The sequence below is a fragment of the Bubalus bubalis genome, chromosome 5 (assembly GCF_019923935.1).
Source record: "Bubalus bubalis isolate 160015118507 breed Murrah chromosome 5, NDDB_SH_1, whole genome shotgun sequence".
NCBI lineage: Eukaryota > Metazoa > Chordata > Mammalia > Artiodactyla > Bovidae > Bubalus > Bubalus bubalis.
In genome coordinates this window covers 128,443,652-128,461,707 of record NC_059161.1, presented here as the reverse complement: position 1 = coordinate 128,461,707, position 18,056 = coordinate 128,443,652, and the positions used below count along the sequence as shown (strand labels likewise).

At 56.0% G+C, this 18,056-nt stretch overlaps 1 long non-coding RNA gene across 1 annotated transcript; it reads right to left on the bottom strand.

Annotated features, from left to right (window-relative positions):
• Window positions 1-3,939: 3,939 nt before the first annotated feature.
• Window positions 3,940-17,578, bottom strand: LOC112585236. The gene is made up of 3 exons (XR_003109705.2): window positions 17,250-17,578; window positions 14,967-15,092; window positions 3,940-4,229 (listed from the first exon to the last, which is right to left on the bottom strand). It is a non-coding gene; the product is annotated as an uncharacterized LOC112585236 (long non-coding RNA).
• Window positions 17,579-18,056: the final 478 nt, after the last annotated feature.

Below are 18,056 nucleotides of genomic sequence, written 5' to 3'. Positions count from 1 at the left end.
GAAAAAGCCAGGAACCTCCCTGAGGAGTCAGCCTCACAGTGTGGGGTCTTTCTTTCCATTTGGAGAATGAAGGCTCTCACGACCTCTCCTGATGGAGTCTCACCTCCCCGTAAACCTCTCTGCTGAGGACACCCTCTTGGGGTCCCCCACTATTACGCCAAGTTTTTTTTTCTGTAATTTCAGAACTTTGCCTTGAAGTGAGGAGAGGGTAGGAGAGGGGGGCATTTTTTCATGGTGGTGATTAATAAAGTAAAGAAAATTAGAAAATAACAGAGCATCCTAGATGAAAGAGGTGTTGGAAATGCTGGTGCATACACGGAACAGGAGCGGGAGCTGCAATTTAAATTCAAGTGGTAGGAAAGGACTTGTTGGGGGGGAAAAGGCCTTTGAGCAGGAGGTGGACCCAGGGTGGCTGTGTGCCAGGCCGAGGGCGCAGTGGGGACGGAGATGCTCAGTGGCTGCAGGATGGGGTGAGGGCGCAGAGGGCAGAGGTGGACGAGAGCGTCTGCTTGGAGTGAAGTGGGAGCCTCTGGCCATTTGGAGCAGAGCAGGAGCCCAGTGTGACTTGTTCTGTAAGCCGGTTGCTCCAGCTGTTGAGCTGGGAACAGACCGTGGTGGAACGGGAAGCGGAGACTGGCCTGGAGGCCCTTGAAGTCACTGAGGCAGCAGGTCCGTGGCTGGTACCGGAGGAGAGCTGGGAGGTGGGAGGTTCAGAGAGCTTGTTCTTTGCAAATACCATGCGGGCCCAGCCCGTGGAGACAGCCAGGCCGCCTCCCTGTCCTTGACTTCAATGGCCGCTGACCCTTCAGATTGGAAATGCATTTGTTTTTCTCCTTCTCAATGAATGATTTATTTTCCGGTCTATGAAATGCACCCACCACACTTGCTCATGAGCTCACAGACCCAAAGAAAGAACGTCAGGAATTTCCCCTCCCCGCAGCCCTGCCTCTCTGCCCGGCCCCCTCACCCCTGCTGTGTCCAGCGCCCAGAGGTCCCCGGCCAGCAGCAGCCCTGTAAGACCCAGCAGGCCCCGTGGGAGTGGATTCCACGCCCTGAGAGCCACCCTTGCCTTCGGCCGCCCCGTCCGGGAAATGTCCCCTGCCTGGCTCGCCTGTGGGCTGGTTGCCGGCAAGCAGGGGACAGCGTGGATTTCCAAGGGCCATCAGCTGAGCCCTTGGGGCCCAGCGGGACGGGACCCAACAAGAGGAGAGAGAAGGCAGGCGGAGGCCGAGGCCTGCCAACCCGTCCCCCCGCCCCAGGGAGGGGAGTCTGCCCAGCTCTGCTGTGCAATCTTGGACAAATCACTTAATCCCTCTGTTCTGTATGCCATCCAACTGCAAAACAGCATTTAGGAGGCCAGGGTGCTGGGAGCCTTAATTAAGGCAGGCTTGCAGAGGCCCCCAAGGGCTGCAGATGAAAGGGTCTATTGAAGTACAAAGCCTCCAGTCACCCTCTTGGGCCCAGGTGGGAACGACAGCCACGAAAGGAGAAGGGAGGCGGTGGCCAAGGTCATCTGGGCCCCGGCACCAACCCGCCTGCACTGAGGTGAGGCCAGCCCTCCCCCTGTCCCCTCCCTGGGCACCACCACGGGCACCACAGCCTCCGGGGCAGGCTGTCCTCAGGGCAGACCGAGGGGTGTGATGTCCTGCTCAGGGGCTGGAGACGCCTGCCTTGGACCGGTGTTCCAGGCCCCACGTGCGGCCCAGCTAGCGTGCTCTTCTGTCCTGGTCTGGGCCGCCTCCAGGCCTCTGCCCTGCCCTTTGCCTGCCCAGAGGTCCCCCTTCTCGCTTCCCTCCTAGTCTTTGTTCTCCTTCAGGGCCCCCAGGGGAGCTGTCCTTGCTCCTCCCTAATGGGTGCTGGCCTGAGGGCCAAGATTTTTCCTAAGATCCCAGCCCAGGCTCCTGGGACGGCGCTGAGGAAACTCTGGCTGAAGACTCACATATCCCCTCCTGGCCGCCAGCAGCTCCAGTCCCCTCCCTCAACCCATCCAGGGGGGTGCGGACCCCTCCCAGCCTCCACACCAGCGATTTATAGAAAGCAGGGCTCTGGGCATGACCAGAGCTTGCCCAGGAAGAATCTGGGTGCAGAGGACCCTCCCCCCACCCCATCTCGGGGTCCCTGTTGAGGCCAGCCTCTCTGCCTCCAGCCCGAGGGCCTGGACCTCCCAAGTTCTCCCACAAAAGCACTGATTCTCAGGGCAGCCCCAGAGGCTGAAATGAGGACCCCGAGAGGGGCCGGATGTGCCCAAGGTCGCCCAGGGCCGTCCATCCCCTCAAGGTGCCTGCCACCCAGAGGGCCTACGGGGACTGAGCCTTTCTGGAGAGCAGCATGGCAGAAAAAGCAGGTACCCCCACGCACCCACCTGCGACTCAGCCCCCGGGGCCGGGGTCTTGGGACCACTGGGAGCACTGGAGCTGCTGCACGTCCGCTGGAGGGATTGTGCAGCGGGCAGCCTCTGTGGGGGACATTCAGGCAGTTCCCCAGTGAGTTAAAAGTAGAAACACCCCAGGACCCAGCAATTTGACTCCCGGGGATACAAAATGAAAAATAAGAAATGAAAACTCATGTCCACACAAAAACCTGCACACGGATGCTCAGCCAGCACTGTTCACAGTGACCAAAGGCTAGAAAGAGCCCACGCACCCAAATGATGCGCGAGAACCAAAATCTGGTCCATCCACACCGTGGAATATTACTCAGCCATCAAAAGGAGCGAAGCGCGGACACAGGCAGCAGCAAGGACCTTGAAGACATTCGGCCTCGTGGAGAAGCCAGACCCAAAAGGCCACGTGGTGCAGGAGTCCCTGTCTGTGACACGTCCAGAATAGCTCAGTCCCCAGAGGCTGAGCAAGGGGCGGGTGGGGCTGACTGCTGACGATGGTTCAGGGTTGTTGACTCCTTGTGGGATGAGAGTGTTCTGGAGCTAGATGGGGGTGGTTGTCACACAGATTGTGAATGGACTCAATGCATCGGAATCATACACTTCAAAGCAGTTGAAATGATCCATCTTGTGTTACAGAAAAACTCACACTCAGAGAAGGATGTAAGCTCAATGCCTCCCAGAAGGGTGCAGAGAATCACGCTGAATTGATCTTCTGAGACATTTAAAGGATGCAGAAATGGGGACTTCCCTGGTAGTCCATGGGTTCAGACTCCACACTCCCAATGCAGGGGGCACGGTTTGATCCCTGCTCAGGGAACAAGATCCCGTACCCTGCAAGGTGTGGCCAAAAAAAAAAAAAAAAAAGCCTCAGAAATTTGCTCTCCAGATCTTAAGTGAAAAGAACAGGTCAGCAACAGTTTGAACAGAAAGGTGTTTGGAAAATATAAATAGATGTGATTATGCATAGAAATTATGGAAGGATAGAGGCCCAAAGACTTAAGCTGCCCATCTCTGGGTGGGGGCATCATAAAAGCACTGTGCGTGGGTGTCTGTGTGGGCACCTCCATCCTCGATTATTTCTAAAATGTTCATGGCAAACTCTTGGAACCAGAAAACATTTCAGAGATGGAAAAAGAAGAAAGCATCAAGATTTCTTGGAGGGCTTCCCTGGTGGCTCCGTGGTGAAGAATTCGCCTGCACATGCAGGAGACACAGGTTTGTCCCTGATCAGGGATGATCCCACAGGCCTCAGAGCAGCTAAGCCTGCATGTGCTCCGTAACCACTGAGCCTGTGCTCTGGAGCCGGGGAGTCGCAACCATTGAGCCCTCGTGCCGCAGCTTCTGAAGCCTGAGCGCCCTACAGCCTGTGCTCAGCGACAAGAGAAATCACAGCAATAAGAAGCTCGCACTCCGCAGCTAGGTAGGAGCCCCAGCTCTCTGCAACTAGAGAAAAAGCCCACGCAGCAGTGAAAACCCAGGACGGTCAAAAATAAACAAACAAACAGACCTTTAAAAAAAAAGGTTTCTTGGAAATCCTTCCAGCCCGTCTCAGGACACAGATGTGCAGACTCATCACGGGCCCCCTCCCCGGTCCCAGCGAGCTACACATCGCCCAGCCACTGGCCCTTCCTGCCCAGGAGGGCCGGAAGCCAAGGAGGGATTTGGAGGGGCCGGGGGAAGGTGTTCCAGGGCCAGGGAAGACAGACGGCGTTCCACTGTGGACCAGCGTTCACTCATTCGACCACTCTTTCACTGAAGCCGCAGTTGAATCCAACACTCGCTGCGTGTCTTCTCAGGTTCCTCGTGAGGGTCTGGGAAGCCCCGGAGACTGGATGAGGCAGGGAGGCTGAAAGGAGAGATGAGAGGATGCCCAGGGTGCTTCTGCCCCTCTGCACAAGGCTTTGTCCCCTCTGGACACCTTGTAGCACTCCGAGCTCCTCGGTGGCAGCAGAGTGCTGGTCCATACCAGCCAGGGCTGAGAGGGGATGCTCTCTGCATTGCTGTGGATGGGTCCACACCCCTCGGAAGGGGATTAATCTTCTCCAAACGAGCCATATCGCCTTCCCCTAACAATCTTGGGGAAGGCTCTCGGGTCCATCACTGGCACCTTGCTCCCTGGCATTGGACTTGACTGAGCTGGTAAGCTGCCAAGTGCCAAGTCGCCACTGTGTGCCAGGCTCAAGGCTGCATGCTGGGTTGGGACAAGAGTCAGATGTGGGCCCTGCTTGGCGCTCCCTATTCAACGGTGCTTTCTGGGAAAGACATCTGAGAAAGTAGACACAGGAAATGCGTGTTAAACCTAAGTCACTCCTCTGGTGCCCCAGACTCCAGTGGTGCCCAGAGAAGATCCATGTGCCCTGGGGGATTGGGCTCTGCTGTGGACCCCCTTCCATGGACCCCTCATTCTCCCTGCACCCCTTTGCTCACCACCCTCCGGCCACACTGCCCTTTCTTGCTGGCTCTCCAATGCTCCAAGCTCTCTCTGCCCCAGGGCCTTTGCACTTGCTGCTCCCACTACCTGGCACATAGTAGGCACTTAATAACTATTTGTTGAATGCACGGATGATTAGAAAAAAGGGGAATTTGCTGTTCCCTAAAATACTGCCTAGACTCCTGCGATGGGGCTCTGATCAGGGCAGTCCTCTGGTCTCGACTGTGTGAGTTCTTTTAGCTGTTGTTGAGAATCCACAATAATCGGTGGGCTCGGCACTAATCCTGAATTAATGAGGCAACCCTGGGTTCTTTGGTGTTAATATTCTCTGAAGTTCAGCTCAGGGAAAAATAAAAAGAAAGAACCCCCCTCCTTACCCACCCACCCACCCACCAAAGCAAGGTACAAGTGAGCAGCCGAGAGTTTGGGGCGAGTCAAAACCAGAGAAAAAAGCAGAGCCTGGCCCCCGTGTTTGGCCCGGGCAGCCTTTGAGGGCCAGCTGTGCCCGGCGTGTTTGTAGTGCGGGCGGCCCAGCCTACCAGATGTTCCTTGGGAGGACGGCCACTTCAAACGCCGCAGCTCAAGCCATCACCTGAGCAGCCTTTGTGTATTTCAAAGAGGAAGCCCGCTGAACTTTCCCTGTAATCATGAGGTCCCAACTTGCCTTTAATGGACCATTAGGGAACTCTGCAAGGAGAGCTCCCCGATCATTACCAGGTTCTGATGGCCTCCAAGCCCACCTGGAGCGGCCCCCCGGCAGCCACCTGCAGCTACCGCTCCCGCAAGGCAGGGAAGGCCAGGACCCTGCTGGCTGCAGCGCGGACCCGGAGCGCACAGGCTGCCGGACTCACCCGTGTGGGTGGATGCCAGCTCACACACTTGGGGCGAGAAGCCCCACTCCACCACCTGCTGGCTGGGAGGCCTGAGGCCCAATCCGGAGCTGAGCCAGTCTTACAGGCAAGAATACTTTAGTGGGCAGCCGTTCCCTTCTCCAGGGGATCTTCCCAACCCAGGGATCAAACCCAGGTCTCCTGCATTGCAGGCCGATTCTTTACCTCTGAGCCACCAGGGAAGCCCCTTACGGCTATCAGTGTCAAATAATACTGAAACCTACCTTTCAGGTTCGCTGAGCTGTGCTGGGATCTTATAAATAACAAAACACCAAGCAAGTGTGAAATGGGTTGAATAATGTCCCCTCTGCCGAAATTCCTGCCCACCTGGGACATTTTCTTTCTATAATTGAAGTATATGGGCTTCCCTGTTGGTCCAGCTGGACTCTGTACTTCCAACGCTGGGGGTGCAAGTTTGATCCCTGGTCAGGGAAGTAGATCCCATGTGCAGGGCAGTGCAGCCAAAACAAAAAAAGAAGTATATTTGATTTACAATGATTCAGGTATACAGCAAAGTGATTCATAGGTGTATTTTATATATATACATATATTCTTTTTCATATTCTTTTCCATTACAGGTTATTATAAGATAGTGAATATCGTCCCCTGTGCTGTAGATCATTGTTGCTTATCTATTTTGTATATATAGTGTCTGTTGACCAACCTAGATAGCATATTGAAAAGCAGAAACATTACTTTGCCAACAAAGGTCCGTCTAGTCAAGGCTATGGTTTTTCCAGTGGTCATGTATGGATGTGAGAGTTGGACTGTGAAGAAAGCTGAGCGCCGAAGAACTGATGCTTTTGAAGTGTGGTGTTGGAGAAGACTCTTGAGAGTCCCTTGGACTGCAAGGAGATCCAACCAGTCCATTCTGAAGGAGATCAGCCCTGGGATTTCTTTGGAAGGAATGATGCTGAAGCTGAAACTCCAATACTTTGGCCACCTCATGCAAAGAGTTGACTCATTGGAAAAGACTCTGATGCCGGGAGGGATTGGGGGCAGGAGGAGAAGGGGACGACAGAGGATGACATGGCTGAATGGCATCACTGACTCGATGGATGTGAGTCTGAGTGAACTCCGGGAGTTGGTGATGGACAGGGAGGCCTGGCGTGCTGTGATTCATGGGGTTGCAAAGAGTCGGACACGACTGAGTAACTGAACTGAACTGAAACCCAATTTATCCCTCTCCCTCTTTCCCCTTTAGTAACTGTACGCTTGTTTTCTATATCTGGGAGTCTACTTCTGTTTTGTAAAGAAGTTTATTTGCATCATTTTTCTGGATTCCAAACATGACCTTATTTGGAAGAGGGTCTCTGTAGAGGTAACTCAGGTGAGGACCAAGATGGGCTCATGCTGGTTTAGGAGGAGCCCCCATCCAACGACCAAGAGACAGAAGAGGAGAAGACAGACGCATAGACGAGGAGGCCATGTGAGGAGGAGGAGACAGAGGCTGGAGGGACGTGGCCTCCAGCCCAGGAACACCAGAGCCACAGAAGCTGGAAGAGGCAGGAAGCGTTCTCCCCCAGAGCCTTCAGTGGGAGGACGGCTCTGCGGACACCTTGATTCCAGACTCTGCCCTCCCAAACGGAGAGAACGCATGTCTGTGCTTTGAAGCCTCTAAGTTTGCAACAGTTTGTTATAGCAGCCCTGGGGAAAAAGAACAAATTCTAGTTGTTCTCGTAGCCATTACTCTAGAGAATTCTCTGGGGGTTTCTATGGTGGTCCAGAGGTTAAGAATCTGCCTGCCAAGGGGACATGGGTTTGATCCCTTATCTGGGAAGATACCACATGCCACGGGGCAACTAAGCCCTGGCACCACAAGTACTGAGCCCAAGCACCCTAGAGCCTGTTCTCTGCAGCAAGAGAAGCCGCGGCAGTGAGAGGCCTGCCCACACCGACTAGAGAGTAGGTCCCGCTCACTGAAACTAGAGAAAGCCCACGTGCAGCAACAAAGACCTAGCACGGCCAAAATAAATAAATAAAATTTTAAAAATTCTCTGTGCAACTGAAATGTCCCGTCAGAAACCCAGGCCTGACTTCCGGCAGTGACCTCGGCTTCCAAAGCGAGGAAGGAAGGAGGGTGCAGAGCTTAAGGAAGAGGGGTTTTCGAGCTGACAGTATGGAGCTTCCCAGGTGGCTCAGCGGTAAAGAATCCGCCTGCCAGTGCATGAGACGCAAGAGATGCGGGTTCAATCCCTGGGTCGGGAAGATCCCCTGGAGTAGAAAATGGCAACCCACCCCAGTATTCTTCCCTGAGAAATCCCATGGACAGAGGAGCCTGGTAGGCTACAGTCCTTGGGTTGCAAAGAGTCTAACACAACTGAGCGACTGAACACACTTGCACACACGATCTGGGTTTAGAAGTGTGGCTCTCTGCCTCTGCCCAGGGCTCAAACTTTGACAAGTCACTGCTCCTCTCTGAACCTCAGTGTCTTCTTCTATGCAATGGGGACCATTACATCCACCTTCAGGATTTCTGTGATGATGAAACTATTGTAGAACATAAAATATTCATGTGCTGAGTGTTCAATAAATGGAAAAGGGTGTCTGTGCATGCTAAGTCACTTTGGTCACATCCAACTCTTTGCAACCCCATGGACTGCCACACGACAGCCTCCTGTGTCCACGAGTCGGTTGCCGTGCCCGTCTCCAGGGGATCTTCCCAACCCAGGGATCGAACCCTCGTCTCCTTGGGCTCCTGCATTGCAGGCAGATTCTTTACTGATGAGTCACTAGGGAAGCAGAATCATCATCTACTGTTGCCAGCAGACTATCTGGACAGGTAGAGGCTGAAAAGAGCAAGGAGCGGTTACAATCTCAGATGATAGCTCAGCATCGGGAACGCAGCGGAAACGTAGCTGGGTGTTTCTGGCTCAAGACCTCTCCTGATGTCAGAGTCCAGCAATTGACTGGGGCCACGGTCTCATCGGAAGGCTTAACTGGGGCTGAAAGATGAGCCTCCAGGGTGGTTCACTCCCTTGGCTGTTGGCACGGGGTCTCAGTTCCTCCCACGTGGATTTTTCCAGGCAGCTGCTTGGGTTACCTCGCAACACGGCAGCCAGCTGCCCAGGGAGCAAGTGACCCAAGAGTGAGGCAGCAGCAGCGATGCCTGGGAGGTCACACACCATCACCTCTGCCGAGTTCTGCTGGTCGCACAGAACCAAGCTGCCGCAGCGTGGAACAGTCTCTGCAAGGGCACAGAGCCCCAGGAGACTGGTCACCAGAGGTGGTCTTGGAGGCTGGCTACCGCAGAGCAAGACCACCAGGTGTTCCCAGGACACTGGCAAGCAGGATCCCACATCAACAGGTGGCTTCACTCTCCCAGATTTGCCCCGGAGTCCAGCTCCCTAGGAGCCAGCAGGCTAAGCTGGCCACACGCCCAGCAGCTGGACTGTCATCTGACGTCTGAATCCCCGCCATGTCTCGCTGTGTCTCCCCCACGTGGACACACAGGGCCGGCATTTTCCGCCCCATTTCATAGGGTCACAAAGCCCCTGATTGCAGATGGTTGGCCCAGGGCCCGAGGCAGCAGCCCCCACGAGGGGCCTCACCTGCTCTTGGGGGATCCTGCAGCCTGAAGATTTGAGGAGCATCAGCTTTGGGCAAGGGAGAACAGACACATTCTTGGAGGGCAGTGGGCAGCCTGGAGGTCTGAGCAGCAATGTGTGGGACACTCCCTGGGGCCAGACCACAGCCCTGCTGGACTGCACACGTGTGCGTGCCAGCACTCATGCATTCGTGCACGTGAAGGCATGTGCCCCGTGCACGCACATGTGATTTACACATGAACCTGACCACAAATGCCTCCAGAATCTGCTCAGTCATGAACTTTGCCGCATACAGTTGGCTCTCTTAATCACAGGTTCTGTTCCCATGGATTCAAATGGCCCTTCTGGTGGCAGGAGGGGTAACGCTCAGGTCCTGCTCTCTTCCCAGCAACGCTGTCTGCAGTGCATGGATCTCTCCGGCACCTCGGGACTGAGTCATCGAATGGGAAGATGTGTTCACCTTCACCAGGATCAGATAACGCCAGATCGTTTTTCCAAACCAGTGGTTCCGGTTTAAACTTCCATCAGCTGTCTCCAAGAGTCCCGAAGGACAGGCATTTTTAAGGTCCTCCTGGGGGTTAATCCTCCAGTGGGTCAATCCCACCCCTCGCCTGCTCTTAGCTGTCGAGCTCCCTTGGAGGCAGCGGGTGAGGAGTGAGAATGTGGGCTTGGGACTGAGTGGCTCTGGCCCCACGTCCTCTGTGTCCTCCGGCAGGTGACGGAGCTTCTCTGAGCCTCATCGGAAACTGGGGAGGGCTGCTGGGGGCTTAACTGAGACAGCTGATGGGCGGCATTTAGCACAGCGCCAGGCCTCCAGGCTGCACTCAGAAAGGCCACTGTTACCTTCCCGCAGCCTACAGGAGCCTCTTCATTCATCCATTCACTCGACAGTCCCTTCCTGAGAGCCTACTACGCAGGCCCACAGCAGTGAATAGACTAGATCGACGGCCTCTGCTCCTTCCTGGCGCTGACATTTCAGTGGGGAAGACAAATGAAGAAGTTCTTAAAAACGTATAGCATATCAGGGACTTCCCTGGCAGTCCAGTAGTTAAGACTCTACCCACCCACTGCAGGGGGCACAGGTTCAGTCCCTGGTCGGGGAACTGAGTTCCCACATGCTGTGTGATGTGGTCAAGCAAACAAAACCCATGTCGTGTATCAGATGGTACCTCAGGCCAGAGGTACTAATGCCAAAGAAAGGCTTGGGACTCTGTGTAATTTGAAGGGGCACAGCTGCAATTTCAAATGTGGAATTTTAAGATTTCACATGATAAGGAAAGGCTTCCCAGGTGGCTCAGTGGTAAGGAATCTGCCTGCCAATGCAGGAGACACAGGTTTGATCCCTGGGTCGAGAAGATCCCCTAGGGCAGAAAACAGCAACCCACTCCAGTGTTCTTGCCTGGGAAATCCCACAGACAGAGGACCCTGGTGGGCCATAGTCCACAGGGTCGCAGAGTCAGACACGACTCTGCACGCATGCACGATAAGGAAACTCTCCCTCCCCAGTCTCTTTCCCCCACGTGGCAAATCATGTGACCCAGGCCTGGCCGACCAAGGCACGTCAGTCCTCCAATAGCAATCGTTGGTTCAGAGTTGGCACACGGCCCAAGCTCGTCCAAGCAGGGAAACTCTGGGACCTGGGGAGGTGCTCTCATCCTATCCTCTGGGACTGGGTGTTATGCCATCTAGAAGTGATTATCTGGGCCTGGATCCAGCCTAGAAGAGGCAGAACCAAGAGACTGAGAAAGAGAAGCAAGGTCTTCATGATCCTCTTGAACTCCTGGAACAAACCAGACCTGAAGGCAGAAATCCCCACCTACTTAGTTGCACGAATCAATAATTTTCTCCTTCCATTTTTTTCTTCCCCTAAATAATTGGGTTGCATTTTCCTTTACTTACAGCTGATTCACCCTTGACATTGGCTACCGGGCTAGTGTGTTCTTTTAAAACCAACCATGCTCTCCCCAGCCCTAACCCTTGGGGGTGGCCTTCTTTTCAGGATGAAGCCAAAGGTGCATTGATTGGGTGGGACTTCCAGCCATCCACATTTGGGGTCTTCACCTCCTGACAGCCTACCTTCTGGGGGCTCTTCCCACACTGGAGACAGTCAGAGCTGGATCTCTGCTGACAAGGACACAGAAGACTGAGCTGTGTTCTTCGCACAGCCTGGTGGCTCCTGGGCTCAGTGCTAGGGTAGCCCGCTACCCAAGGAGATTCAGACTCCTGCTGTGCTCATGTCTGAGCAGCTCGCTTCTCTCATCCTGGGAACCTGGTATCATTTGAACCCAGCCGTCGCCAGGTGACTTGCTCTGACCAATAAAATGGCCACTCTGGGCAGAAGCTTTAAGAACCAGTGATTCACAGTGCCCCTGCCTCTATAACCGTGAAGGCACCTGGGGAGGGGGCCCCTCCATCAGTCTGGTTCTCTGAGCAACAAATAAATAATCCCCTGCTGACCCTAGAAGGACATAGGCTTTGAAAGATAAAGTTTGCTGTTTCAAGCTGCTGAGATTTGGGGGGTGTTTGTTACTGCAGCATAACCTAGGCTTTCCTGACTGCTACATCATTCAGGGTAGGGTTGTAGCTAATGAGTTTCCATCTCCTCTCTCCATAAGTATACTTTCCAGCCTTTCCTAGATCTAGATAGAGCCCTGGGACCACCTCTTGCCAATAGAATGTGAGCAGAAGAGCCACAGTGACTCAGAAGCAGGCCCCTACCCTCTTTTCCTTTCTTCCGGTTGAAAGAACCATTGGCAAAGGGTCACCCACCCTCCTGGAAAGGCCGTGCAGTGAGAGACTAGGGCCTTGGCAGCCCCCAGCTTGTGCAACCCGGGGGGTACCTGCCCGCCGGGTCCAGCCACCTTGGAAGTTCCAGACCCAATGAAGCTCCCAGATGGAGGTGCCCACTGGAGTGGCACAGGCCCCCTCATAGAGGGAACATGAGCATCCCAGCGCCGCCCAGGTTTCAGGATGGTGAACAAACGGCTGGTGTTTTACGCCCTAAAGCTGTGGGGTGGCTGCCATATATCAGTAGTAAGAGGTCACCAGCACATCACTGTCCAGCAAATACCCCCAGAGTTTGCGCAAGAAATCCGAGACACTGTGCTTTCATCTTGCCTCGGGCACCACCTCTACGTATATTTGGCTCCTCTTTATCCTGTGTGTGTGTGTACATGCTAAGCTGCTTCAGTCGTTCTGATTCTTTGCAACCCCATGGACTGCAGCCCACCAGGCTCCTCCATCCATTGGATTCTCCAGGCAAGAATACTGGAGTGGGATGCCATGCCTTCCTCCAGGGGATCTTCCCGACCCAGGGGTTGAAACCATGTCTCTTATGTCGCCAGCATTGGCTGGCACTGCCAACTAACTCCCCCACCCATGAACGCTCCTTTTGGTGGGAAGAGGTAGGTGGGCAGCACAACCAAGTGTGAATCGGCCATCGGCCAGGAGGACCGCTGCACCCTGCAGAGGCTGGCGCCGGATGCTGGCTCGATTCATCTTCAAGGGGGGAGACCTGGGAGGGCCCCTGACCTGCGCCCCCACCCGGGAGTCCCCAGAGAGAGGCCTCACCTTCCCGGGTGTTCCAACTGGAGGGAAGGAAGAGGTTCCAGGGAAACCCCCTGGAAAAGCCCCAAGAAAAGCCAGCAGAGACTTGGGCGGCCGGGAAAGGAGAATTTCTGCAAAAGGTCACCCTCTTCTACATTCCTTCACTCTGCACGCGGCCTGCCAGGGTGTCTATGAAAGATCCTTATTCTTCTCCGTCCGGCACCACCCAAACAGCTGCTGCTATAGTGGAGGGTGGCCCCCGGGGGCCGGGGGAGAAAGCAGCCCGCTTTCCTGACTTCCCTTTTCCTTATGGATTTTTGATGTTTGTGCAGGGACTATAGCCTGGGGCTTCCAGCTTCTGCAGGATATCTCCGCAGATGGGCTGTCTCCCCCGGAAAAGCGGGGAGAAGCCACAGGACACGATCGCCCAATGCCCGCCCTGCCCCCAGCCTTGAAGGGGGTGGGGACTGGCTGGCAGGGCCTGGACACCACTGTCCCCCAACACAGACGCAGCTCTTCGCAGCGCCCGGATGCCTGCCTGCTGTACACCATCGTCCAACGGATCCTGGCCGCTCCCAGGATGTCTGGTTAATGGAGGCCCACCTGCCCACCTTCTCGCGCTCTGCTGCCTGATTCCTTTTGGACCCCAGAGGTCTGTGTGAGGCGCTGGGACCATCAGACCTGGCCTAAGTGAGCCATGGGCCTGAGTGACCTCAGTAAGTGTCGCACAAACACCCCACAGCTGAAACCACTGGGCCCACACCTGGGAATTCGTGTCTTCATGGTCTCGTGATGGACTGGTGGGTGCTCAGGCCCAGCTTTCAATCCCGTTATCATTCACTTCCTCCTTGGGTGACCTGGACCGGTCTTTTCATTTCTCTGAGCCTCAGTTTCCTTATCTGTGAAATGGGCACAAATTACCCTGCCTCACAGGTTGTTGAGAAGATTCAGGAGACTGTTTCCTAGGATCGGCCAAGGACTTTGGGAGCCTGCTAAGGACCTGCTAAGGACTTTGGGAGCCTAACATAGGGGATGGCGGTCGGTCACCTGGGTGCTGCCCGCAGGGTCTGGTGGTGGAGAATGAGCAGGACTGTGGAAAACCCCGCAGAGACCCGGGTTCCCAGTTAGCAGGCATCTCAGCCTGACAAACAGAGGCCTGGGCCCCGCTCACCTCACGTGTCTGACACTTCGGCCATCATTTAACAGCAGAAAGTTTATTGCCGCCCTTGGTGCCTCAGCCCTGCTCTTAACGGGCTGGCCTGGGGGAGGGGACGCCCTTTGAAGAAGATCTTTATGGTAATGGATGGTAATGGTGAGCAGCCTGGGGGGACAGGTAGCAAGCCCCCCCCACCAACTCCCTCCGGGAGATAATCAAGTTAGCCTCCAAAACAGATTATTTTCAGCCCAAACAAATCACTTTCAATTACAGAGCAACTGATAAGACCCCAAGACCACAAAGCCACAGGTGGGGATGGAGGAACCACACTGGTCCCCAAGTGGGGGTGGGCCCTGGCCCCCATTCCATCCAGTAGCCAGGACTGAAGGCCACTCTTGGGCCTTTGCCTTGAGACCTCTGTCAGCAAGCTGGTTTGGAGGACTCCTGGCACAGGAGTGCCTTAACCTGGGACTCAGGAGGGCGTGTGTTTGGGGAGCAGGGGTGGCGTTTCCCGGCCAAGCTGGGGCTTGATCATTAACTGAGGGGTCCTTTCTATTTGGATCATGAGGGACTCGGGGTCTCCCACTCTCTGTGGACGTGGGGCTCACGGGCACCCCCCTGGCAGCTGCTCTAAGCCCTGGTTCAGGGCGGGAGAGCATGGAGGCTCCCTGGCTGAGTCACAGATAGGGTGACCGGCACATCCCAATCTTAGCAGTGGAAGGCCCGAGTCCTGGGGACCCCCCAGTCCCCCTGGACAGGCGGTGCAGAGTGACGGGGCCTGGACCTGCGCCTCCCCTCAACACCAAGCCCTCCCCCTCCGTGTCCACCCACCATTGGTCCATTCACTCAGGAAGCACCTGGTGCTCACCCGTTGCGTGCACAGCCCAGCACCAGGCCAGGTCAGGTGGGGTGAGCGCTGCATGGCTTCTGCCCCCAGGACCCCTGGCACATGCAGGGGGGACTTGCCAGAGGGCATCTGTAAGGTGCAGCTGGCACAGGACACCTCTCTCACCTCTGGAATCTTCCACTCCCGCGCTGGGGTCTGCTCTTGCCTCCATGCTTGGCTGATGCTGGGTAGGGGTGTCCATGGCCAGGACTGGTTGTCCCCATCCCTGCCACAGTGGATGGCGAGGAGGTCCTGCCAGGAGCAAGGACACAGTGAGAAGGGGCCAGGGGGCTGGGGTGCACAGGGGGCTGCCTTCATCCCTCCAGGCCCCACTCCCAAGCTCTCCAGGCACAGTTGATGGGCCAGGAACCGGGAGAGTGACGTCCAATCCACACGTGTGTGCTTGCTGTGTGACCTTGGGCAAGTGACCCAACCTCTCTGAGTTCAAGTGTCTGGTCCGTAGAACCTTGGAGAAGAGCTTTTCCCACCAGACCTCCTCTCCTCAGTCTTACCTGGGAACCGTGAGTCTAGTTCATGGGGAACATGGAGCAGTTGGAAGACCACCCAAGTACGGCTCCTCCCCTCCTGCCTCCTGTTCCCAGGCCTGGACCCTTCCCTCACCCATCCCTGCCTCCTCCTCCTCCACCCCAGTTTCTCCTCTGTCTTGGGCAGCAGACACCTCGTGTTGAGCATAAACTGCCCTGGGACCCCCTCCTCCAGCTGGCCCTGCTTCTCACACTGACAGAACAGTCGCCCGTTCTTAGCCCTCAGCTTGCTGACCACGACCTCTGACCCCCACCCCCCACCCCATCCACCTGCACTGCCTCCCTGGATTCCTGCCTGAGCTTGGCCCTCCGGGACCCCTCTTTAGAGCAAAGCTAAGGCTCTTCTGAGACCCCCGTCCCACCTGCCTCGCCCCCATTCCCCAGCCCTTTTCCCTCCCGGGCTTTCGGGCTTCCCTGGACAGAGTGACCTGGCTGCTCAGGGCACATCCACCCTCTTGTCCAGCCTTCTGCACCACGGGCCCCAGGACCTGGCTGTGGGTGGAGCACTCTTCTCGGGTGGGTGTTTTCTAAGATGCCCACCAGGCCCTCCAGAGGTGAGGCCCACTCCTCTGCCCTGAGTACCTGGGACGTGGGGCCTGGGTGCAAGGCGGCCTTGCTCGGGAGAGAAGCCGAGGAGGCCGAGGCCCTGGACGGGGGCCTGGTGGGGCCGGGGGGCTGGGGCACTCAGGCCCCGCCGTGATGGTGGCCACGGGCACTTCTTAGCCTCCTGTGCATGAAAGCCACCTTGAGGAGCCCAGTGGGCCATGTGAGCAGATGCTGCAGAGTCCCCAGTTCCTGCACACAGGATTTCCAGCAGAGTTGGTTGTGTAAAGCCACTCAGTTCAGCGGTGGTACCGTCTGATATTTCCACTGCTTGTGTATTTCTTGTGTTTCTTGGTTTCACATCCACATGGGCACACACATTCACACTCACAATGTTTACTCTTGCACACCCATGCACACCCGCACATACATGTACTACACAATTGCACACACCCACACTCATGGATTCTCTCATAAACACACTCACACACACACACACACACACACAGGAGACCTGGTGCCCCACTTGGGTGGGGACTCTGCTTTGTCTAGATGGAGTGGTCCTGGCTTTGGTGGAAGCACCCGGTGGGCGTTCAGATGATAGTGAGCAGGCAGGGGCGGGGACCCCCAAGTCCAGCGGCTGCAGGGGGCTCACTTTGCAGGGAGCCTCATGGAAATGCTGCCACTGGGACTCTGGTGGCTTTTGGGGCCCTTGGCAACCACAGGGTAGGGGGAGGACAGCAGACCCCAGGGTCCCCTGATGCCAAGAGAGGAGTTCCCCTCCCTCCCAGGCTGAACCCCGTGACCAGCTCCAACGCGGGGCTTCAGCTGCGCTTCATCTGTCTCCTCCGTTCATCTTCTGCTTCTCTGACTCTCAAACGGTCCCTTAATTGGCCATTTGGCCCCTAAATTAGGGGAGATTAGGATCAACCCCCAAGCAGCATTTCAGATGGCGGCCAGGGGTCTGAAGCCCCTCTTTGGGTCCCGGGGCCTTCGATTTGGTCACACAAAGGTCAGCCCTCTGGCCTGGCATGGGTGCCTGGGCAACCTCTGACCTTCAGCTCTTAAACCTGACCCTGGCGATTCAGACCCAAGGGTCTGAGTACAAACAGCAGAGCAGGAAGCGCTCGGGGAGGCAGCATGCGGGGGAACCTCCCATGCTGGAGCCTTCCAGCCTTTCTGCTGTGGCCAGCATTCTGCCGGGCACCACATCCTCCTGTGTGTCTGCAGGTGCTGGTTCTGGGGTCCAGAGACCCAGATGGACATGCACCCTGGCCTGGGCCAACTCTGCCATCGACATGAGGCAGTCGCCGCCTCTCACCTGCCACTTGGGCCTGGGCAAGTTCACACAGCCCTCCAAGCCTTGGTCTCTGGTCTCCAGAATGAAGGCAACCGCAGCACCCGTGGTCTGGCAGTGTTGCTCTGAGGGTTATCCAACACGATAGTGCGCTGTTCTTTCGACAGATGGGGAAGAAAATCCCAGCTCCTGGGCACTCTGTCTCCCAAACCCCAGACAGGCCTGGCACCATGGGCTGGGGAAGCCCTGTTGAACTTAGGTGACTCAAGGAGCTGCTGGTCCCCAGTGTTCCAGAGATCGTTGTCATTATATGAGGTCACAATCCCCTTTGAGAACCTGATGAAAGCAACCCACAGGCTGTCCAGGGAAGTGCACACATGCATTACACACACACACACGAGTGCACAACCTTGCACACACGGCCCAGGCAGGTCTGCCTTGTACAGCTGTGCAGTTTGTGCACTGCACAAAGGCTCTCCCAGCCTGAACTCTGGCAGGCCCACCAAGCTGGATGCCCAGTGTGGGGCTGCATCTGTAGAGAGTGAGGGCACCTTTTTCTCAGTTGCAAGAACATCTTTTAGGCTAGTGGGGGCAGCTGTGCTTGAATCAGGAAGTCTTGGATCCCAAGGCCTGCTGGACTTGGTGAGTCAGGTTAGCTCTCTGGGCCTCGGTTTCCCCCTTGGAAACAGGAGCTTGTAAGGCTCCCTCCATCCCTTAAATGTCAGGACGGCCAAGACGCAGCACACAGAGTGCTCAGACACCCAATCGGGTGGTGCTGGTGTTTCCGTGCATGCAAGCAGGCAGACCAGGTGCCTCTTCAGTAACATAGCC